Raw genomic sequence first — 25,543 nt, forward strand, 5'->3', positions numbered from 1 at the left:
TATCTAAGATACCTAGATATTAATTCTTTGCGATAAAAAAATCCAGCAAATTGAAACATATGTTTTAACTTAGTATATTAAAATTATGTATACAAGTAATGCTTTGTTTTTAAATACCTTCAATTTTTCCTGTCTGTGTTTTAATATATTAAACATTTTCAGAGATTTTACAAGTTACATCTGTGTCATATGTGTATGTATTTGTAAGCGTATAAAATATCAAGTATGCACTAACTAACAAAGCAATTTTATCATTGTTCAAATTGGCCAAATTGTTTTCAGATTTGAACCGTGAAACATATTTTTTATTATGATTAATCTGATTGCGTTCCTAGTATTTTTGTAAAAAAAAAACAGAATGAAGCAAAGCTTTGAAATAATATAAAAAAATGTGTCACTAAAAAAATATGCACTGCATCCGTACGTATATTTTATATGTAATACAAATTTATACACCCATCCCTCAATGTTTGCCCCAAACAGATGGTGAATTCTATGTCCTATTCCGACGCGAAATTCCAGATAACACCCCTAAACTTTATTCACGATCTCGGATCCATGTTTACAAACAAGGTTTTTCTGAATCAAAGGAACGAGCGTAGAACTACATACGTATACTGAGTACATCCATTGTATGTCCCGGACCACTTTCGCTTTTCACGTTAATTTTCCACAACGTACATACATCGACAGCGTTCGCTCGCGGTATGCATACGAAATAGGAAATTCAGGAAAAATGGAAAGTTATGACCGTACATGCTTTCTCACCCCCTCTCTTTATCTATCTCTCTCACTCACACACTCCTTTTCTCTTTGTGAGTATGCAAATGTAATAATTTATGGGTGGCGCGGTCGTTGCACCTGTATGAGACCGTGTGTATAGCTCTATACTCCTTAGGGTCTGAGCAAGGACCTCGAGGACCTCAGGGTAATATCGAAAATCTGACGTTTACCGATAAGACCTTATACGCATAAGAAAAATATAAATCAAAGTTCTTATAACAAAAAATACAACTATCAAAATATTTTTTTATTTTTTGATTGCAAATATAACTTATTAAATTTAATAATTTAAAACTAAATTTGTTCTCAAATTATTAGGGACAAATTATTGTGTGGGTAATCTATCGTCATTGACAGCATCGATAGACAAAAAGTAATATTGATAATATAAATTTAATAAAATCAATACTACTGAAATATTTAACAATGTGAAGTATAAGATATGTCTTCAGCTTTTTTTTGACACAAAATTTGTTATTTGTTAATAAATATAATTATATAAAAATTAATTGAAAATTTAAAAACAGTTTATAAATACTGCATTTCAATAAAAAAATAGAATACATCACTTCTATAAATTAATTCTGCTCAAATAAAACGTTGCACAATGAGAGAAACTGTTGTAAAAAAACATGGCACACGTGCTGTACCATCGGCCTGTATATTACGATTATTAACTTTCGTTTATTAAGTTTTACATTTTTAATATTTTCTTTAATGTAAATCTGATATTGAATTAAACATAAAATAAAATATTTGGTTTGAAGAAAAAATATTGTGGCCAAGTATACAAGTTAGATTAGGCTATGCTAGTCAACATAGCCTAGCATAAGCGAACATCTTAACCATAGAAAGATTTTTTATTTATTAATACTGATGTTTATATATTTTAAGATTCTTAAAAAAATCTGCGGTTATTTGTTAACGAATAAAATACCTGAATAAAATATTAAATTAAAAAATAAAATTGTAATATAATATTGAAGTTAGGTTAGGCTATGCTAGTTTTCATAGCCTAGCCTAAGCGAACACTTTCACCGTATAAACATTTTTTAATATAATATTTTTTAATAATTACCTTGTATATTTTTATTGAATAAAACATAAAATGAAATTTTAAATTATACAAAAAAATTTTCAAGTCAAATAAAAGTTATGTTAGGCTATGCTTGTTATGACCAAGCCTAAACAATCACCTTTATCTTTTACTTTTTTTGTTTAAAATAATATTTTTTTACTTTTTTTTAATTACAATAATATGTATATTTTTCCAATATATTTAAGTTTTTTTAGGCTATGTAAGTATCATAGTATTCTTATTTTTTTAATAAAAATACTATGATTAGTTAATTGATTTTTTCATTTTTGTAATTTGATTTAGCCTTAATTTATTAGGCCCTGTAATTGTATGTTAATAATGATTCCTAATAAAATGTTTTTTTAATATTTAAAGCTTATCATTGCTTTTAAAATTTATAATTCATAAATACATTTGCTTTTTGCGACAGTAATTGACTTATTAAAATATTAGTGATGTTTTATAATAGATTAAAAAAACTTCCTTTTTGGTATTATTATTTATAGATCTGGTTGTATAAACTAAAATATTTATTAAAAGTTTCAAAGTTCTCAACTTATTATCTAAAGAATAATATAAATAAATTATGTTTAAGACCAATATCAAATAATACTTCTATTTCTGTAATAAATAATAATAAAAAAGACTTTTCAACCGGAAAGCATTATAATGAATTGAAATGTATTCAAATGATATTCTTTTTAAAGGCATTTCTCTGACCACGCGCGCTTGTAGGATTATTATTTTTTAATATTATTTTCATAATAAATAATCTGGTATAATGAAAATCGTCTCTTTCTGGACGAAACTAGGTCTCGGACGACGTGTTTTTATGATTTACGACCAAGACCGAATAATTCATTGTTATCGCAATGGACAGATTACGCTCGTGTAAAACGTTTCGGAAAATTCACTCGCATCGTAATGGTGGAAAACAAATATAACAATATTTCGCTGGAAATGGATTTCAGTGCTCGTTTTTCTAACGACGTATTGTAGAAAAAATATATTATCGTTTCATAAGCTATGTAATAATTTATATTTTTATTTGGACTGCCTGATAAAACATTGTTTATTCGTGATACAGGATGTGTCAATAACCCTGAAAATACAGTTGTAATTAACCCGCATAACACATCATTATGTGAACCATCTCTTATTGTCTTTTAATTTATTGACTGCCAGTAATATTTTAGTGAAATTGCTCCCAAATCATTTTCTTAAATTGTATAGCCACTAGATGCGACGTGTGTCTGTTCATTATGAGTTGGTTTGCTCCACTTACATATAAAAGCTTTTTTTATTTTAATGTTCTGCAGAATATTGATCCTCATTCTTTTGGTATACGTCGGAGGACTCGTATATTAATAATTCTATCCACACAGGAAATTTTTAACATGCATCTATAAGTCTATCAAAGCTCTCTAATTTTCTGTGGCCGTCTTTACTGAATTTATTCTCAATTTTCACATTACTATTTTATTCATAATGCTGATGTCATTATCATTAATTCATTGAAACTTTTGTATGTGTAAGTTTTACAAGTTTCTGATATTATAACCTTTGAAAGAAAACTTTTTATGTAATCTACAAAGCACACACACATGTACATTAACTTTCTGACATCTTAGTACAATAACGTTCAAATTAAATATAACTGCTCCTGTGCTCAAGCCATTTCTAGAACCAAACTGAGTGTCGCTCATGTTTTCTTCATACTATATATTTTCACACACTATATTTTACAACCAGGTGCGTACGACTATGTTAGAGCAAATATTGTTTTTGTTCTAATTCAATAATAATAAAAAATAAATACAATGAACATTAACGCCTTTTCCACTAATCCGCTTAAGTCAAAACAAATATTGCCTTCGACTTTATGACATAGGACATTCGAACTCGGCTTAATTACGTGTCTTTGGTGCTGGTAATACGTTTTCGATTACGAAAACGTCACCGTAACAGAGCAAGTTATAGGTCAGACCGGTTGTGGACCAACCCTATAATGTCCGACGATATTTGGGTCGTTTTCTTCTCCCAGTGTCGTATTGCCTTGTAAATAAGGATTTGCCTCTTCCCTCACTAACTCATTCCATTTTGTTTCGTGTTTCGGTGTCTTTTTATCAAATTTGCGCGCGAGAGAAAGAAAAAAAGCCCTATCTATTTATAGTATATATGTGTTTAGCTCGGATCAAGGGCGAAAATCGTGGGTAATTTCCAAGAAAGTGATCCATTAGCGCTGAATGATTTATGCTTGAATTCGATTTTGTGAGATTTTTTCAGCTATTTTAAAGGGATTTAACATTTTTTAATATACTGTGTTCGTTTGTTAAGAATTGTTTTAAAAATAAAATATTATTCCTAATAATACAACATATATTCGTAATTAAATGTTTTTACTAGCAAATAACGGTGCAAGTGATAATGATGAAAAAATGATAATTATAAAAGAGCTTATGTACATTGATTTATCTAAGAAAAAAAGTCTTTTTATTTATTATTAATATACATATATTATATATACGTAAACAAATCGATATTAAAATATAAAAAATAAAACATGTAAGATAGATTTTAGTATACAAGTTAAAGCTGTGACCTAGTGTAATTTTTTATGCATGATGAATTATTGACAAATCTCTTAAGTAACTCGGACATTTGTCATGATTTATAACTCGAAACCTGCAAATCAGTTGTTAAGATCTTATGTTTGCTGAAGCAGACTCGAAATATATATATATATTTATTTATTTATTTTAATTAAATTAAGAGCATTGTGACCTAACAGGTTACATTAATACGTCACGATAGTTAAAAAACAATACACATCATTATTACTAACACACCAAAAAATAATACAAAAGATAAGATAAATAAAAAATATTAAAATTAAATAATACGAATCGGATCTAACAATAAACAGATAAATGTCAGCAATATAGAGTACCGGACGACGACAGCCATAGGTGAGTCGGCTAGTGCGGACGTCTTGACAACGGGTGTCAAAAGAGGACTTCAACGTCATTCTCGAATATATTCCGAAACCCAAAACTAGAATTCATTGAGAATTATGATTGGTTGTCGATAGCACCCAACAGTAGCTAAATAAATGTTTAGCAACGAGAACGCCTATAAAAAATCGATTGGTATCCTAGAATAGATAATAACTCAATATCCTTTTTTAAATATATTTCAAAAACTTTTTCGATTAAGTGGGATTATTTGTTTACTCAGGGATTCCAAAGTATAGATCCCGATTTAAAAGTGTTGCAAACTAAAGTGTTATAAAGGATGCAAATTACGAACGGTTCGTCAAAATTAAATGCGTCTACGATTTATAGCAGACGTCATTTACGTATAGAGAGAATCTTCACTTGCTCTGAAGTGATTCTGAGGTCTTTAGTAAAAGTGTTTTTAGCCAAAAATGTTCCCACTGAGATTGTAGGAATAATCTTATTGTAATCGGGATCAATAAAGTGACACAGTTTGCCACTTTTCGACATTAAAGAGCAGATGTGTAATGTAAGACCATTTCCATAGAACAGATCAAATGCATTTTAATAATTTTAAATAATCTGCCGTATTTATGGCATTAAATAAATTATCTGACGTATTTATGGCATTATTAAATAAAGTGAATAGTAAAGGGCTCAGGTTGGACCCTCAAATACTCCTGATTTATATATAATATCGTTCTTATATTCCAGAGCCTTTCTTTTAGGAGCGCTGGGATACGATTCGCTAAGTTCTCGCAGAAATTTGTATATCGCTAAGCATTTCTTCAAATTACTGAAGGGTGATGTCGACAATCCCAATATTCTCAATAAATTCCAGTTTTGGGTTCCAGAACATCTTAGAGAATCACGATCGCGTCCTTTTTTTATGGACGTTGGGGCTAGAACGTTCGCACTTTCTGACTCGCGTATGGCTGTGCACATCAGGCTCCTTAATACGCTGGCATTATACATTGGTCCAGTTCGTATCATTTAATTTTGATATTTTATAAATTTTTTTTTGCTTCTTTATATGCATTATTTTTTGTGAATTATTTTAATCATACATATTTTTTTTGTGTATTGAAATAATACAAATATTGTTTTCGACCATCGTGACGCAATGGAGTAACCTGTTAGATTACAATGGTCTTAATTGAATTTAAATAAATAAATAAAAACACAGTTTCGAAGCAATTATATGTGCGCTCTGCTCCGGTTGACGACCTAAAGTCAACTGTCTTGCGTGGCCCACAACTTTTGCTATCCCTGTCATCATTTTTCGTTATGGTAACTAAAACAATCATAATCCAGTAAAATATTCTAAAGACTGATAATAAAAAAGTAAGTTAAATATTATTAGTTATCATTCATAAGCTCATAAAAAACTTTTTGGCTATCATTTACGAACATTGAAACTAAATTAATGGCAAGAAGCAAACTAAATATTTTAATCTAGTACAAAATTCTGCTTTAAAATAAAGCAGCCGCAAATTTTTATAACGATAAAATCAAGAAACTCTTTTCGAGGCTCACAATGTGCGTTGTGTTTTTAAGGTTGTATAAGTCAATTGCTAATCAATGCTTCCTTAAAAAAATTCTATACCCTTTTTTTTACATATATTATTCTATAAAATTTGAATATCATATAAAATTTAAATAATAATTTGAAAAACACAAAAAATATTTAAATTTGCAGATTCTAATCTATCTTTTTTCCTTGTTGATTGCAGTAGTAATATGATGTTGCTTTATATTGTATTAATTAAAATATTTTGAGCCAGACTTTTAATAAAAGCACAAAGCTACTTTATTCTAAAAAACACCAATCCACACAGTTTCTTATGTACACTTCCTCGGATATGAATGCAAAGACGCTATGGCCAAAATTGATGCTAGCGAGAGCACTATTAACTATTTATGCTTCGTCGGCGCGGATTTCGGATTTAACGGAAAATCTTTTATTTCTTATTCAAATCCTCATGTGGCACATTAAGGAAGGGCGGATTTGGTACCGAAGAAAACAAAATGGCCTTTAATTTTATCCCTCGGCTGGCTCGGGATAAGCACTTTCTTATTCCGTCCGAAATATTCTATATCAATATGTAAAGTGTTTGCCGCCTCGGACGAGAATTCCACGCGCAAGATTTCTTTTTGGGTTGGCAAAAAATAAACATTTAAAGAAAAAGTTGGGGCTAATCTAACCAAGTGCCCTTTAAACATAAACATGCTTACAACGAAAGCAAATATATTTTTATTTTATTTAATAGGCTTATATATTAAGACTATTCTTCTTTTGACCGTAAATAAATTACATCCAATTATATTATGTATATAATAAATATTCTAAAGTTATGTTACTAATAAACACATGATATTTACGTTCATTTTTATATATTATATATATATTCAATATTATTATAGTAAAAATATTTTTTAATCTAAGCATATTCTTGCTAAAAATAAAAAAAGTATGATTCAGCAAGTTATTTTAGTATTATTCGTATTATCTATCTGTTTCTGTTGCTTTTATTCACATTTTCTCGATTTGATTGAATTTGCTCGAAGTTTTAAGTATCTCGCAAAGTACGAGACCATATTCCTTCTAAGCAAACACATTCGCATCCCAAGAATATTAACATATGTTTTGTATATTTTCTAGAACTCAGGCGTGCATAAATATATACGTATTACATAGTACAAATTTATATACATTTAAATTCACTATGTAAATAATTCATTAGAATAAAGATGTACACATTATAAAATCAGAGCGAATCTGTAACTCTTGATAAAAAATATTTATAATAACTATAAATTACACGTCATATTGCTAATGCCTCAAATTTGAATATAAATTAATAGAAATAGTCTTATATTATATATGTAGAATTTTCATTTTTTTTCTTTATCGCTAAAGTTTGTTTTTAATAATTTATAGAAATAAAAGACATTTTTTTAATATATTATATTATATAAATTAGCTTTAGTTTTTTTTTAGGGAAATACTTCTAAAATAAATGCAATTTTTAAAGAGAAACAAAGCATTTAATTAATTTTATTGTAAGTAATAAATAAGGATAATTTCATTCATTACTGCATATAAATTATTTATATATTTCAAGTGATATGCAGCTTTTAGATCAATATAAAATATGTGATGTGTCGCAACTTACAATTCTTAGAATTTAAGAAAGTTTTTTTATTGTTGATTTAATTGTATTGCATATTGTTATATTTCCTTCAAAAGTTATGCTAGCAATACTTCTGCTAGAAATACGTTTCTTTTAACAGAGTCACTTTGAGGTCTATCCATTTTATCATTATTCAGAAGTGAAAAAAAAATTACCACTCTGTGTGTACGCACTACCAATTTTCTTTAAAGTACAAGATGCAGATATATGTACGTTCAAAATACTTATCATTACTCCTGTTTATATTTTAAACAAATTTAAATATTTTGTTTATGTTGAAATAAGCTATCAAAATCAATACGTATGTATAGCGATAGCAATTTATAGACGTCCGTGCGCTGCGAATGTCGGAATAACAATAAAGTAGTTGGTGTACATGACAACTTTTCTCGACGCAAGCGGACCAATAAAATACCGTTGTGGAATACGAGATAAGCCTTAAAGTGACTCTGTTAAATGAAACGAACTATTTATTATTATATTATATATAATGAATTTAGTAATGTTATACATTTGTGGTTCAAACACAGCAACAAGTCACCTTTAATAATAATGGAAATATGATTCCAAAGTTCTATATTTTAATTTTGCAGAATAGCTTATAACGCCCCCTTTGCAATAAAGATTTTTAATTACGCGTGAAAATATACATAATTATATTAAACTTACTTGATATAATATCAAATTTAAAATAAAATGATAAATAATTAGCAAGAAATATCTTAAATTTCAAAGTCGAATAAGCAGACTGACTAATAATATTTGCGGTAAATCTCCAGATTTACTAGGAAAAATTACTAAATCGTGTTAAAATATACACAGACATTCTATTGTGTGAAACCGGAAGTTTCACAGCTAACACAGATCAAGTAAAGACGGAAATGTGCACACATTATCACAGATCAAGTACAATAAAATAATTAAAAGCTTTTGCGATAGACTTAGAAAAATATATGCCTTATTTGCAAAGTTTCATTAATAAATTGAGTCACAGAATTTACAGATTAGACAACTGGTTGATTAAACAGCTTCCTGGAATTTGCATTCATCACTTAAAAAATATCTCATTCACTCATATGATGGATATTTCTACTATAACCGCTAAGATTTGACTAATAAAAAGTCCGATTTATATCTTAAAATCATTATTGTCATTTGCCAAAGTATTCAAAAAATTTGGCTTTTGCAGAAGTCACGTTAATCTTAATATAAAAAAAAACGGGCCTTAATGTAAGATAGGAAAAAACGTTTGAGACACAAAATAGTATGACGGTTTGTTTACAAACTATATTAATTCAAGACCCGGACTATCTGCTACATTTAATACTCTCATGCCTAAGAAGCTATGTTGTTTTACAAAATAATAAACGCTCCAACTGAAATTACTCAGGGTAGTTTGCTCGGACCATTTCACTTTATTTTGTATAAGAACGATATCTCAAAATTAAAAAAAATACTCTATAGTGATACACTCTTAATGCAACCGCGAATAAACTACTGACATCATTAAAAACCTAAATAAATAGTTTAATAGATGGAAAATTAACATCAACTAGAATTAAACAAACTCAATTATTTTACCGAAACGTAGTCAAAATGCATTCGTCTCTCCAAAAATTTAGCATTGAATACTTGGGTTTGAGCCTGGACTCCAAGGTGAAATTTTTGAACTTCACTTAAAAGCTTTTCGCCATTGCGCCATTGTACTATTGCCATTAGACCGCACCATGAAAAATAAAATCTGTATATATGAACAAATAATCAGAAGCATCTTAACATATGCCTGTCTGGTGTGGAGTAACACATGTAACACTAGGTTTTTTTAATTGAAAATTATCTAAAATAAATTTATAAAAATAATAAATAATACATGTTTTGATACCAATCTTAAAAAATATTTAAAAAAGTCTTAGAAAATTAATAATTAAGAACATTATTATTATTATACTAGAAAATACAGAAAAAATATTTCGCGAAACCACATTAATCAACTAATCGTATGTATAGAAGAAGGCGCCGTATCAAAAGGGCGCAAGACAAAAATACGCGGACAAAAGGGAACGACAAAACAGCGCAATGCATACATCAAAAAATTAACAACACAAAAAAATAAAAATAAATCTTTAAAACATGAATAATGTATACAAAAAATTTTATAGAACACAATAACAACATAATAATTAAATAAGCTGATTCTATTTTCGACTGCTAAAGTTTATTTTAATTGAAAAAAATGTTTTTTATTTACATTTTTTGAAACTCAAATAATGAGAATTGACAAATTCATAAATGATACATTGCCTAAATTTAATATAATATCATAGAAAGAGCAAGAATTTTAATTTAAAATTAAAAAAGAAAAAAAAACAGTTTTATTTTATTTATATTGTATCTTATTGAATTTTACGTATACATTATTCCATTTTTTTAGTTTGTTTTAGTTAGTAAAAATATTTTTGCAATTGGTTTGCCATACAATAAAAAAATCTTAGTTTTTTTTCTGAATATGTATATCCTTTCCGTCTCTATGTAGTGCTATATAGTATTTAACGAATGTCTTTTATAAATTATTTTAATGAAGTGACGTTCTAGTACTAAAATATTTTAAATGATGATATTATTCATGCGGAATGGTCAAAGCAATAAGACAACAAACAAAAATGTTTAAAACAATTCTCAGAGGAATCTGTTAAATCAGATACCGTAGTCATCAGATGGACACTATATTGCCACAAATCTATAAGCATTCGAGCTACTATGTGCACAAGTACCTAGCCGAAAAGGGTATATCAGGGTATACTTTTCTGATTCGGTCCGTTGTAAAGGCAAAGCCGTTATATGCTTCGATTACCAAATCTGCTGCTCTGGTGCGGTGCTGTTATATAAATTTACGAGCATTTTCCCAATATAGGGCCAGCCCATAAAGAGGTCCCTCCTTAGTGTGCCTTGCCCACACTTTGCTCAAATACAAATATAACGGGCGCACAATTTTTCCTTTTCTCGCTTTCATCACCTATTTGCATACGGTTCGACGTTAAAACATATATAACGTGCATATACTTTATATTATATAAATATTGGATATGAAATGCGTGCCTATAACGAGTGCTGGGATAGGTTTGGCGGTAAAGGCCCCAAGGCGATTTGTCAGGCTGATTGGAATTGTAATATTCAATGCGAGAAATCAATTTTTCACCTCGCTGCTGATGAATCGGACCATTTTTATCGAAATTGATAATAAAATATTCTATCGTGCCTATATATGATCAAATAGTTAATAATAAAAAAATGCAATTAACTAATTAAATATACTAAAATTAGAACTACGTAATTGATTCATACGCTCGTATATAAATTTAATTTTCATCAATGAACCCAAAACCACACATCAGATTAAATGTACCGAGTTTTTCGCAATTCCTCGGGGTCGTCCCTATTTGTTTGTAGGATATGTTTAAGCGTTTAGCTCCGTTCGCCAGGGACAGAATGACAGATTGACAGCAAGGTTCAGGACCGAACGGAACATCGAAAAAAGTACACAAAAAAGTGTATCGACTAAATAAGATTTCCTTTTAAATCTAGAATGTATATTTATATAAAGGGTTCATAAAATATACAATAAAATATTTTTATCCAGACGCCCTTGAGCTTGACCGTATTGGATCGATATAAATGTCTCGACTGGCTCTAAGGATACTATTTTCAGTGGTCTTGGATAAATATTTCAAGTTTACTAAACTAACATCAATAATGATCTTGCTAATGGGCAGCTATTTCTCTAGAACAAATAATTACGAAAACCTCAAAAACCGAAATACGCACAAATAATATACATTTAATGATTTTATCTTCAAAATGTCAAGCAATAAATACAACGTTTTAATTGATAGATGCTTTATAGCTTCTTTATTATTATTAATGAATTCACGATATAAGATTTAAGGTCTATAATGACTTTTAAGCTTAATTTATTTACAATTTAAATGACACCATAGAATTGAGCGTTTTTAATAATGAGTATTTTTTAAATTTTTGCCCTTGTTTCTTTGATATTTTCAGTAACTTTAAAAAACATATACTTTATTTTGTAAAAAGTTTTTAATAGGTACGATTCTAGTGTTTTATAATATATTATATATCTCTACCATTACACACTTTACACAAGAGATTTTCACCTGAAAAGCAAATCATAATTCACCCTACTCAAATAATTCTGCAAGGGTTTTTTCCATGAATTCACATGTCGCCAGATTTATTCACATGCCATCTGGACACTGCATCATTCATAATAAAACGTCCCCGGAAAGTTGGCGAGGGTAATTTTGTCTGAACACGTATGTGAGCCTACCTAGATATTGACTTTTTCTCGGGTTTTGCTCCACCCAAAACCGCCACCGGAAATGCACGAGCACTTCCGGTGGTTGGGGGCGCGGGTTTGATTGTTATGCGGTGACGTTTAAATTCCTTGAGCGCAACTCGGCGTACTTCCGCCTTGGCAATATATTACTACCAACTACATATATAGCACTTTCGCATAGCTGCTAACTCTGTCTTCTTCTCGATGCTAATTAATGCTAGTAAATGCACTCTAAATTAACATTTTCTAATAAATTTCAAGTCGAGGGACTCCTTACATAAATTAAATGTCTCTGTCTCATATCTGAATAGATTTTAGCGCATAAAACATTGCGTGACTTGAGAGATACTATGACAAATTAAAACATAATTTTGACAAGCTGGTGTATTTATTACAGCATACACGATTTTGTAAGATGAAGTAATGGCAAAATATTTTCATTTAAATAAAAAAATTGTGTAAAAGATAAAACAATATATCAGAATTTTCTGTTAAATTCTGTTTAAGTGTAAAAAAACCATTACAAATAATCAATGTAATATATACCTTGCTAAATGTATCGTAATATTTTATATGAATGCTCTTGGCACTCGAGCTAGAGTTTTTAACACAGACGAATTAGCGTCAAAATGAAAAATGTCTACAAAACAGTCCGCTGTAATTTAGCCTTAACACGCACTCAGCCGATCAATCTTGAGCGGTTGATGATAAATAAGACGGTATTTATGTCTTGCGTTTTGTAAACACCGTGTTTTCGCACATTAATCACATTAGCTTTTGCGGCCCGAGGTTAGAGTTTACAATAGCTGCGCGTGACTACAAAGATAAGCTCAAAAAAGTCTACTGACTATCAACAAAGCGACATAATACCGTGTATGAAGTGTTATAAAAAAGTAACGACAATTTTTATTTTGTTTATTTATTTATTTATTAATTAATATTAACATTGCCTTCTTTTAGGTAGTCTACGAAAAAAAAATATGACAGCATTTCCTATGCTGTGTAATTTTAATCTGAGATTTCAGCACTAGATACGTGCATTGGAATTGTTCCTGCGCAATTCGATCCAGGATTAAACCTAAATTATTTATACGACAATGACATGATTTTAAACTTCCAAAAAACACTAATGCCTGCACTACACTCTCTGGAAGTTGTCAGAACCGAAGTTACAACTGAAGTCGGCCGAGACCTATGACTTTTAGTAAGCGACCACTGTCGTAAATTTCATATGCCGTCCGGACGGCGGCTTCTGACACGTACAGCCGGCATATTTGCCCGCAATCGAAAAATGTGCCAAATAATCGCAATTTTTAAATTATCATATTATTAAAATTACGCTACTGATAAGTATGAAAGTTTGTGTGGACACTCACCAATGCAATATCAGTGAAAACTTTTAGGTCGTAAATATTCAATTTACGCAAAATCTTTGTCGGGTTTTGAAAAATGCAATAAGGCATAAAAATGATACTTCAGAATACGAACACCACATCTGTGACTATCCTAGAATTTGTCGCCATCGATTCTAAATAAGAATTCGTTATGGTGTGACATTTATATAAACCGATCTAGGAAAATACATAAGGATATTCGAAATGATTTTTTTTTAACAAAATCAAGTACCACTAATTATTTATATGAAAAAAATATAATAACGACATCAGTTAGAAGAATATACTATCAAAAACCTAATTAATCCCTTTTGATGCCGTAAAATATTCAAAGATGTCAGTAAGAGTCTGTTGAAGTCCCCAATAAGCATGTGGTAATATAACTTGACCACATGACCACGATGCAGCGCTCGACGTGCGTGTTAACCATAGGACGCCTACGCGCATACTGAAATTGAACCGAGTTACTCGTTCTATCTCAGTTTGCGAAACGCCATATCATTATCTCTCTCATTCTCGTCACTTTACACGCTAGAGAGAGTAAGGGAAAGTATCTCACCGCTCGCGCTCGAAAGAGCAACTCCGACTTTGGTCCCTTTGACTGGTCATTTTACCGACAATGTTCAGAAGCGCTCGAAGCTGGCCAAGTCGGATGAATTACCCCTACTTTACCTTCCGTTCTCGGTAACCTCGGACAACTTCCGGTAGATTTTAGAGCGGGCAGAACCGAACTCGACCGAAGTGACCCACTATATTATCAGTCCTTGGCTAACCTTGGCCATCTTCCAGAGAGTGTAGTTCAGGCATAATGTTTTACACTATTATTTCTATGACGCCATCGATTTTAGATATTGCGTTATTTGAGGGTAATGAATGCTTTCAAGCTCTATCCTCAGGTCACCTTTCTGTGTTTTTTACACTAAAAACTAAGTACGAAGCTCTTATTGAAATTGTTTAAGATTTTAATAATGCTGTATAAAAGTATTATTGAAACTCTCTAATGGTAAAACCTAAAAAAAAATCTTACTGATATAAAAAACAATCGATATTCACGATTAAACACTTAAATTAAATAATCTGAAATATCATTAGAACCCACGCATAAACTTCCTTTATTATTTAATTAAAAGTAGAAATAAAACAAAAAAGCAGTGACAGAAACTAAATTACCGAAATTAAAAACTATATTATACAAACTGATATCAACTTACAAAACTAAATCTAGCAGATATTATATTATGTCAAATAACCAAAACGCTTAAATATAAAGACAGAAAAATTCCACCGTTCCTGACGCTTTTTCTATATCATACGAAAACTAACAAATAATATGATAGAAACAACCTTAAATAAAATATAATTAGAAAAGTGGCTGAAGATTAAATTTTGATTTATTGTTTACTATTACTTTTTTCCTAAATTTGTGAAAGGTATTTTTTTTGGTGATATGCACTTATGATTTCAAAATGTCCTTCTTTCAATATATTTTTTAGTTGTGTCACAGAGGTTAATATATGACATATTTGTAGGATGCTGCATTAAGCGACGATAAAAAAATTGCATAAAACAGTAGGAAGAACTCTGAAATTCGATTGAACATGCCGTGCTTTTTTGTTTTTGCACCTTAAATCAATCCATTATAATTTCTATTGCAATGTAATAACAATATGCGCTTTTTAGTTAGCGACGTTTTCATTAAAACATTCTCATCTACGATTCTCAAACCAAAATTATAAATAAATGACACTTGATCACAGAGGAAAAGAGATGCCACAAAATCACGGCAGCAGAAACGAGTTAGCAGATTGCATCAACACGAGAAACATCAACGAATTGTCCAAAAAGCATCACAAAAACACATCACGACATATCTCAGCTGCTTTACCAAAATCACAGCCGACAATAATATAATTCATACAAGCATTATAAAATATGTGACACTCGGTCACAAAAAAAATACACAGAGACTTCAATGATCATCCAGAGAGCACCACGACGAATCCCAGCTGCTCCACAGATATCACACCGACAATAATACAACTTGACATGCCAGCAAAGACTTTCCAATATCAAAGACCTACTAATTCAACTCCATTGCTTTATAGCGACTGCTATTTATATACGTTTATATAAAAAACAATTACTAGATTTTTTGGCGGATATTTGGATTCAAATTAAGCCTCGACCTCAAAACTTAAAAGTAGTGGACCTACTATATTTATTATAAATTATAGCTTAACATTCACTAGACCAATATTATATTATATATATATGATTAAATTCATAGTAAAATATTGCGTGCAAGTTGCGTGTAAAATAATTTATTTATTTATATTAAAAAAATGTAAATTAAATCTAATATATTTTATTCTTCATTTTTTATTGTTATATAAATTGATGATATAAAACAGCGAGCCTCGTCTCAGGCAGAACGTCCTAATATAATTTTATTGTATCAGATCCGTTGTTGAGATACTGGCAAAAGTTTTCTGGGTGGGTGTGAATAAGTACGTCTGGTAAATGGCTCAGGTAGCGCCGGTTTGATGAATATCGGCGGATATTAAAGTGATTACCAACATTTTGCGAAAATGTTCGCGCATTTAGTAGACGCTGTATGAATGAAAAATATTTTCACCGAGTGGATAAAAAATGTCGGAATTTTTCCAGGGCGCTTGCGGTTTTTCGAGTCCCTCCAAATTGGAACGACTAAGTGGCAATGAGGTGTAACAAAGAACGGACGCTGAGAGGGTCATTTGTATTACACTGAACGTACAATGTGTGAATTATACAATTAAATTATTTATTTTATTATTTTAACATTAGTAATTAATGTATAATTTGTAAAAGTATAAATTGTACTTGAATTGTACAGATTTATTTTAAAAAGAATTAGTATTTTAATAATTATAAATTAATATAAAATTATATATTCATTTACTATATGCGAGCAACTTATGCCAAACGCAGGCTGAATCTAGCCTATAGTCCTTTAATTATATATGTATATTAAAATATTTTTTTATAATAATAAATCCGTTAAAAGTAAATAAATAGTATTCTGATGTGTGATTTAATATGCAATATATTTGGCTTGACACATCTTTCGGACAGCGATGGAAGTTCTTTACAAACTGTACTAATCACAAATAGTAAGTACGGTCCAATCCCTCATAAAGTTATAGTTTCTAACCTTAGTTTTAACTGGTTAACACAAATATTATTGTAGGGGACGTCTGATCTGATTTCATATGCTTTTTCTTTATCTAAATCGCCTATTTACACCTATTGTTCGTTCGCATTGTTTCTTTTTCTCCCCATGCACGGAGAATAAGCGAAACAATATTCCGGTGCGCTAACGACGGTAACTTGAGGGCAAATTCAAAAACTCGTTACGTCATTTCTATTATTATAAAAGTTAAATTGTAACCGAACAATGAGAGCACTGGCGCCGCTGCAATTGTCTTATGCAAATTGCTCACACATCCATCCATGGCTAATGGCGCAGACGGTCAGACTCTTGCAGATAATCGCGGTCATCCGAAAACCATTTGGGACCGGCCATTACTGGCCACCGCGCCGATGTGATAAGACCCTAATGAACAAATTTCGGAACGCAGAGAGAGACGCGGCTGCGGTAATCACCGACCGACCGAACACTAACGACGCGTTGTACTCGATTATGGTATTGTTATGTATTACCGACTTCTGGAGGTCCGGCTTTGATATTGCACAGCCCATAAATTTATGCATATTTTTAAAAACAATAAAATAAATTCAATGTATTTTTAGATAAAAGTAAATACACATTACCAAAGCATTTTATAAAGCGACTGTTTTTTGATACTTTTTTGATAACATATTGATGCATTTGATGAATTTGGAAATATGTTTATTGATTTTAATGATATGCAAGATTTAAATCTGCGCTATTTTTTCTACTCAACGTGCGCAAAGTTTCTAGTAGCCTAAACTTTATTTATTGTATCGCTTGAGCGAATGAAAGGCGTACAATTAATAGGTTTAAATGCGCAGACGAAACAATCGTCTTGGCAGAATCTTTTGAGGATCTACATTTATTACTAAAGACAGTTTTAATTAAAGCAGAGCATCCCTGATTGGAACTAAGACCTAGTTTCAAATGCATAGTTACAGTTTGGAAACAAATCAGTGAAGATGGTCTGTCAATTCAAATACTCGCAGTTTCATTAGCGAAGAGACAAGTAAGAATTAATTTGTCCGAACATTCGAATTCATAAAGTTCATAAAGGTGCTGTGCAACAGGCACTACAGTTAAGAGATGCGATTGAAAGTGCTTAATTGTATGCACTCTTCGGTGTTTGTGAAACATAGACGTATACGATACAGACAAATCAAAAGGTCCACTGTCTTTTCTTTGCATTTGCCTTTACAATTATGGCATTTTTAATACAGTCCAAAATGAATTTGTATTTTTTATCTTCGTCAGATGAAAATTTAACTGTGTCTAAAGAAACATTGCAATACTTGGTTTTTACATAAAAAAGCTATAGTGTACAAAAGTTCTCAAAGATTTTAAATGTTTTAGAGTGGACAACTTGCTTGTTGTCAGGATCGACTTTTTAAATAAAAAAAATAGTCACGTGCTACTTAAAATTTTTTCGAAATATCCACAATATTAAAACCCTCTGGGCTAATCGATACTGGGGTTAAAAATAAATTCATAGTAAAATCAAAAACATTTTTAACTAAATTGGTAAATGAAATTTGCTTTTGTTCCTTTTGATCCTTTTATCGATTCTGTGTTTGGTTTAATGTGAAATTTATACTTTCATTGTTTCTGCTTATTATTATAGTTATTATTCACTAAAGACCATGCAAATAAAAACTTATTAATTATCAATATCACAGACATTCGACAATTGATAAAATTGTAATAGAAGTACATTACTTCGATAATTATTTTTCATTAAGTTTCATTTACATTTTTTCTATTTTTTTCTATACACCTTGTAACTGTATTTTGAAATATATATAATAAATAGTTTTTTTATTTTGCTAAGGTTTTTGAAGCTTGCAAAGGTTGAATAAATGACCTTTATAAAGGTTTCCTCAACAATTTTGTCGTTGGAAAATGATTTGAGGTTTAAAACATATTTTGTTCTGTAATGAGTTATTTTAACTTCTTTGTCCTTATTTCACTATTATTAAAAAAACAGATTATTATTTAACATGTATAGTTTTGAAATTGCGCTCAAAATTTCCTATTAGAATTAATATTTTTATTGCACCGTGACAAAAAAATAAACTAATTTCTTATAGGAATGACACGTTTTTTTGTATTATTTAAGCTCTACTACAAATTATTATTAATCAAAAAAAAAATACTGTAAATATCTAACAATTTAATTAACACACAGTGGGCAAAGCAAACTGACAACAGGATGATTCTCTCTCCAATTTTCACACAAGCACTTTTATCCTTCACCTTTCCACTAAACTCGCTAAAAGCGTCGAAAACAAGATCTTAGCCAGATTTTCACTATTAATAGAAAAATCAAAACAAAACTTAACATGAAATATGTGGAAATCGCGCTTTATATTTCCTTTCATATGTGTTGCAAAAATACCCCACATATCAAAAATCAAAATTTTTTTAAACCATGACAGAACAAATATTCTAATTTCACATGAGCATGATAAATAATTGTCTGTTTTATATTACTCATAATCTGCAAAAAATTATTAATAATAAAAAACGAAAAGAAAAAAACACTGAATATATGCAACAGCAAATATCTCTAACAACGTGCTAAGTTTATAATTTATATGGATGACAAACACGATTAGTAATTATGAATATTTTGATACGTTGCTTCGTCCTTTTACAAATGCGAAAACCCGAAGCTAAATATATGAAGTAACTAAAAGATTTTATCTAAGATGTAAACTAACATCTTATAAAAAAAAAGGCAAGGTTAATATTTTAATTAATATTATTAGATGGGGATGTTTTAATAAAATTTAAAGCATTTCCCCACCATTTGAAACACCGCTTAAATTCACTTGATAAGGCTCCTACAATTACAATTAGCTATCGCTTCATCAGTTTATTACCGTTATTAAAAAGTAAAATAACCCTTTTGCGGTAAAAAAATCTTTTTAATGAACAGTTAGGCTTCCGCAAAAATCTCTCGATACAATAGTTGCATGAATGCATTTAAAAATAATTTTTAATTTCTTTTCAATTACTCTTAGTTGATTTTGGTAAATTATTAAAGGTTTTAAATGCAATATAATTAAACATTGAACATACTATTTCTTTGTAAATTAAAATATTTTTTTCGATACTTTCTATTAATAGCATAGAATATGTATGTATGAAGTTTTGCATTATATAATAAATTAAATAACACGAACCGAACTAGCTCCTTGCAACTGACATAAAATATATCGATGTAATATGGTACTCACGTATTAAGGAGCTGGACGGTAAAAGTCATATTAGAACCAGCTAGTGCAAGCGTTCTGGTTCAAAAGGCATCAAAAGAGGATGCGATCGTGACTTTGTAAGTCATTCTGAAATCAAAAAGAATATTTTAATTATCAACCCACTGTTAGATGGTTGTAATAAATGCTTAGCTAATATATAGTATCCCTTTAGTTAATTATCTGTTTTTGTATTTAGGGATATTTGTTAATTAACAACTATATAAAGTTATTTCAAGAACCTTTTCTAAACTTTTTTTTAAATAAGATAATCTCTTGGATTATAAATCAGAGATTTGAAAGGTGTTTACGTGTAGAAAAAATCTCAGTTTTCTTTCAAAAGTAATATTATGAAAATGAAAAGATCGGGAGAATTACATAATATGGCATTTTCCGATACTAAAAGGCAGATGATGGACGGAAGACCATTTCCATTGTGAAATAAAATCATTCCGATAGAAAGCGTCCGCAACATATAAAAAGCATTTAAACCACTTTAAAGCATCAGTATACAAAATAAAACTAAAACTTCTGTATGTATATCATTAATGAATAACAAGAAGAGCAGATGATTAAACTCATGGAGAACTCTCAATAGGTACAAATAGTATCAACAATCGGACGCTAAAGGTTACGAACTGTATCAGGAATAATTGAGTTAAAATATCTGAGTTACCAAAATTCGACTAACTTAGTATAGACTTGTACTAGTATATACGACTTTTTCGCATCAAGATATTTTGGTACTGTTTTGCTGTAAGACAGAGGATAAGATATAGTAAAAAAACAGGTATTAAAGACAACGATTGAAGTAAACATAAACAATAAAACTTGTCAAAAGTGATTGAAAATATAACTATGAATAATTATTCTAAATAATTTAACAGGAACTGACAGCACTGCAATTAATAATCATTCATAAACAATGTGTCATTCTTGTTAATTTTAGAGGTACCTATATACATATATAAATAAAAAAAATTTGAGAATCAGATCAAAAATATGTCGCAATAAATTTCAATATCAGTGACGATAAAGTTGATAAATAAATATTGAATATTAAACAGCGAACTTTTTGGCAAAATATAATAACAGTTTGATAAGACTTTTTGTCGTTGAAAATATTGCTTTTATCAACACTCCACTTCAATATCGGCACGATTTTCCATTGGTCGTGTGTAGAGAGGTCTGGAAAATCATATTTTCCAATAAAATGCAATGTTGCGACACCAGGCTTGAAAATACTGCTCCGCTCAGCTTTTTAAACTATACATATACATACAAACATAACCTTTTCTAATATACACATACATCTGCACATTTGCAGAGCTGAATATTTTAAATTTTAAATCAAATATTTAGGTCCTTGTTCCGGGTTTCATTACTCCCGCGGGAAACTAGTTCGCGCACACCCTGTATATAGTACGTAGTGAATAGGCTACACTTTCAATATTTCAGTTCGGGACCCGTTCGTGGATTTACAGCGGTTCTTACTGTAGTAATAGATAAATATAAATCCACTTGTACAATTGCTCGTTGTGCTCGTTTTATTGCGCTAGTATCGCATGGAAATGCTTCGAGCGAATCGTTTTTCGAGTAATTAAAATTTCCAGTACTAAATAACAAAAATAATAAATTTATGCAAAGTGGACCATAAAATTTGACGATATTTTAAACGGTTAAGTCTCATACAATAATGCTTTATGTGGTTAATTAACTACTGGAATATTGGTATCAATACCGAATTGAATTTATTTTGATAATTATAAAAGGGATAATTAAAATAATATTTAGAATAATAAATATCTTTACAAAATAATAAACTAAAATTTAAATTTAATGAAGTTTTTAATAACATAAAAATAGATATCAATAATATTTAAAATTTCCATCTGAGAGTTAAGCCAAATTCAGTATAAAAACAACCTTTGATATGATTTTGCTTAGTATTTAATTTTTTAAATATGTTAAGGGTGCATTAACTTTAAGGCTACATTATAATTACAAACACTTATTGATTTATGCTAATAATAAAATTAACTTTATATTTAAAAATCAGCACGATAGTGGTTGAGTTGATGGGCTTAAATCTCAATCCAATGTTTAGTAAATATTTATATTTCATCATAATATTTCACCAAAGCATCAACGAAAAAATAATTTATGCAAAATTTTCTCAGCGAGTACATCAGATTAAATATAAAGAGTAGTGATAGATTCGCTTTAGTAATTTTATTTATTGATTTATAATATAAAATTTAATTAAATATATACTTTTTTCAAAAGAAAAACGATATCAGCCTATATTATATTATGTTATAATGCTAGTTGTATTTTTCTCAATTGAAAAAAATATTTTTTTCGAATGAAAATGGATTCGTCCTTCTTTTAGACAGATTCCAGAGTCAGAAGAATGAATACAGGCGTGCCGTGTTTGCGAAAAACGTAATTTAAATAATTGCTTTTTTGTATGAAGTTATCCATTCCGCGGCGAAGGGGAGAATTTTTCTGGCTTTTGTCTTGTTCCACCCACGTTTTTTGCAACATTGTACACTGTATGTTTCCACGAAAAAGTCTAATATTAATATGCGTGTAAATATATTCAAAATTACCGCATTATAAGTATGAAAAATGAAGCCTACTTTATTTAGGCATAATTTTGTCCCATCAACAATAAAGTTGTGAATCTGCAAATAGATTACTAATCAAAAGGCACAGAAAAATACAACTGCAAGTTTTAAATATAAATTGCATAATATATTTATGTTTGTAATAAAAATACATGATTAAGATTCGTAATTAAAATAGAGAAAAAATCGCTACTCTATGAAACAGAGTAAACATTATAAAATCAAATCTGCAATTTTATTACTGTATTTAATAAATTTAGCGTTATTTAAAGATAAACTAAACTAATTTAGATGCGTTTTAATTTATGATAATAATAAATTTATTTATATATTTTTTTCTGTTTTTAATAAAATACATGTGTAGTAAATGCAAGAAAAAAAATAAGTGTTAATTAAAGATGATTCAAAGTGATGTAGCATTAGAATTATAGACAATATAATCAAAACTATAAATTATGAGTGTGCTAGTGTTTGGTTATATGAATAAAATAACACGTATTGTAATAAAATTACTATTGACTTTCCAGGATCTAATATTAAAAGACAAACAGCGGTGATTTGGCAATTAAAGGTATACATATCAAAGTTAATTAAACATATTACAATGCTAGTAATAATGTAAACTCTCGTATTAGTGTAAACAAAAAGTTAAATTTTACCCACTATATAATATCGTTTACAGTTAATTTTCAGAATCAATTATAGATTTAATTTACGTATGGCAAACAATTAATATATGACACATTGCGACAATTTTGAAGAAGATGAAGAGATGCCAATCTACGTGTGTAATTCTCTACAGTCACTTCGGTTGTCGTTTAAATTTAATTAATGGATTATATTCGTAGTAATAATGAGTTCAATGTTTACTCTTGATAAAGGTCTTATTGATGCTAATTATTTTTTAAAAGCAATGATGGAACAATTTGATGACCTATATGGCTACAACGTAGAATTGGTATATATAAACAAAGTGAATCTTCTCATGTTGAAGTCACTGTCAGCAAGTATTATCTTTTTATAAAAAACATATTACATAAGTTTGATGTAAATGAATATATTGAATTTGGCTATTCCTAAAGAGGAATGATGGCACAAAACAAAAATTGATTAAAAACCATGAAGTATACGTACAAATTTTGCCACATCAGAATTAAAAATAAGCCACTCTTAGATATTTTGGTTATCAATTATTCCAGATATGCAATCACATATTTATGATCATTGTAAAATGTCGCTTATTAGATAACATCCAAGAAACTACACATACATATAATATTTACATATATTGCGAGTCGAAGTGATTTTTTTTTTTTGCAATAATGGTTTTAATTTATTTTGCTGTAATCAAGCTTCTTGAGCTAAATAACCGCCTGCATTACAATCATTGTCACGCAATCGTCGTAAAAGATAGTATCCCTAAATATCAATATTCGGGGAGACATTAACATTAACCTCAATCTTCATACGTACTTACATGTTCACATATAAAACGTACCCAGGTACGCTTTAAACGTTTAGTCAAATCTAACGTATATGTGCATTAAATCGGAAGCAATGATAATGTATATGTAATATAAAAGAAAAACTCACTTTTCGGCCCTGAAGCCCGTCGCCAGGAATTCAAAATTTGAAGATTTTATTACGAAGATTGTTTTCATAATCAATGTATTCTTCTAGTCCTTAACACAATATGTATATATTTAATTTTCATGGGTATAACACACCTAGTTAATTTGCAATCCGATTATTTATATTCAGTCAAATGACGAATTAATGAAAATTATTGTCGCGTAGCAAAATTTTATGTATAAATAATAATTATTTAAAACTGTTGTCAAGGTACTGTCGGCCATCTTGTTTTATATTTAAATGCTTATTTTTCATTGGTCGAAACAACAGAACGCATCGAAAATCAATCGGAGCAAATTCAATTTTTATTATTATAATTGAATATATTTCATTTGTTTACGTGTATTATTATACAATTAAATATTGCATCATCATATGTAACATAAGATTTAATGCATCATCCATTATTAATATGAAGCAAATAACATGTGTTCCAACATTCGTTGTTAAACTAACCTTAGTTAATACGAGTTGAATTTTAAACAAATTTAAAAAGCACCCAGCCCACCGCTGTATATGTAAGTTTATATGTTTTAATTTTTTAATTATGATATCTATTATTATTTTAGCCAACATTATGCATTAGGGTAACCTGTCAGGTTACAATGGTCCATAATTTAATAAATAAAGTAATTAAAAGTTCAGTTATTCAATAAAAAAATAAGAATTCATTTTTTTAATAATGCATTGTTAATTTTTTAGGTGGATCGACACAATTTCTAAAATTTCGTAGTTGTGCAGAGTATAGAAATGATTGTGAAATTTACATATGACCCATGTCCTGGGTATTGAAATATGCCGAAACCCTAGTTACAAGTCGTAATGCTTCATAAAATATATGTTGATTAAATTGAAATCATTACACAACTGTCGCGAAGTTTGACATCACGTGTAATTAATCACGTTTTTTAATTGTTTATATTACCAACCATTTAATAAAAAATTTTTTTTTATTATATAATATAATTGGCTATTATAAATGGAACACGTTGCTTTTCACTAACTTTGTCGCCA

At 29.5% G+C, this 25,543-nt stretch overlaps 1 long non-coding RNA gene across 1 annotated transcript in view; it reads right to left on the reverse strand.

Moving 5' to 3' along the window:
• The window catches only part of LOC148227656 (uncharacterized), a 302,370-nt gene that overhangs the window by 100,221 nt on the left and 176,606 nt on the right, over positions 1-25,543 (reverse strand). The window contains exon 2 of the long non-coding RNA XR_015811857.1: positions 20,253-20,357. This is a non-coding gene — a long non-coding RNA (uncharacterized LOC148227656). The remainder of the gene's footprint in view (positions 1-20,252; positions 20,358-25,543) is intronic.

Source organism: Plectrocnemia conspersa, unplaced genomic scaffold (assembly GCF_051122295.1).
Source record: "Plectrocnemia conspersa isolate PC_06_02 unplaced genomic scaffold, ASM5112229v1 ptg000013l, whole genome shotgun sequence".
Taxonomy (NCBI): domain Eukaryota; kingdom Metazoa; phylum Arthropoda; class Insecta; order Trichoptera; family Polycentropodidae; genus Plectrocnemia; species Plectrocnemia conspersa.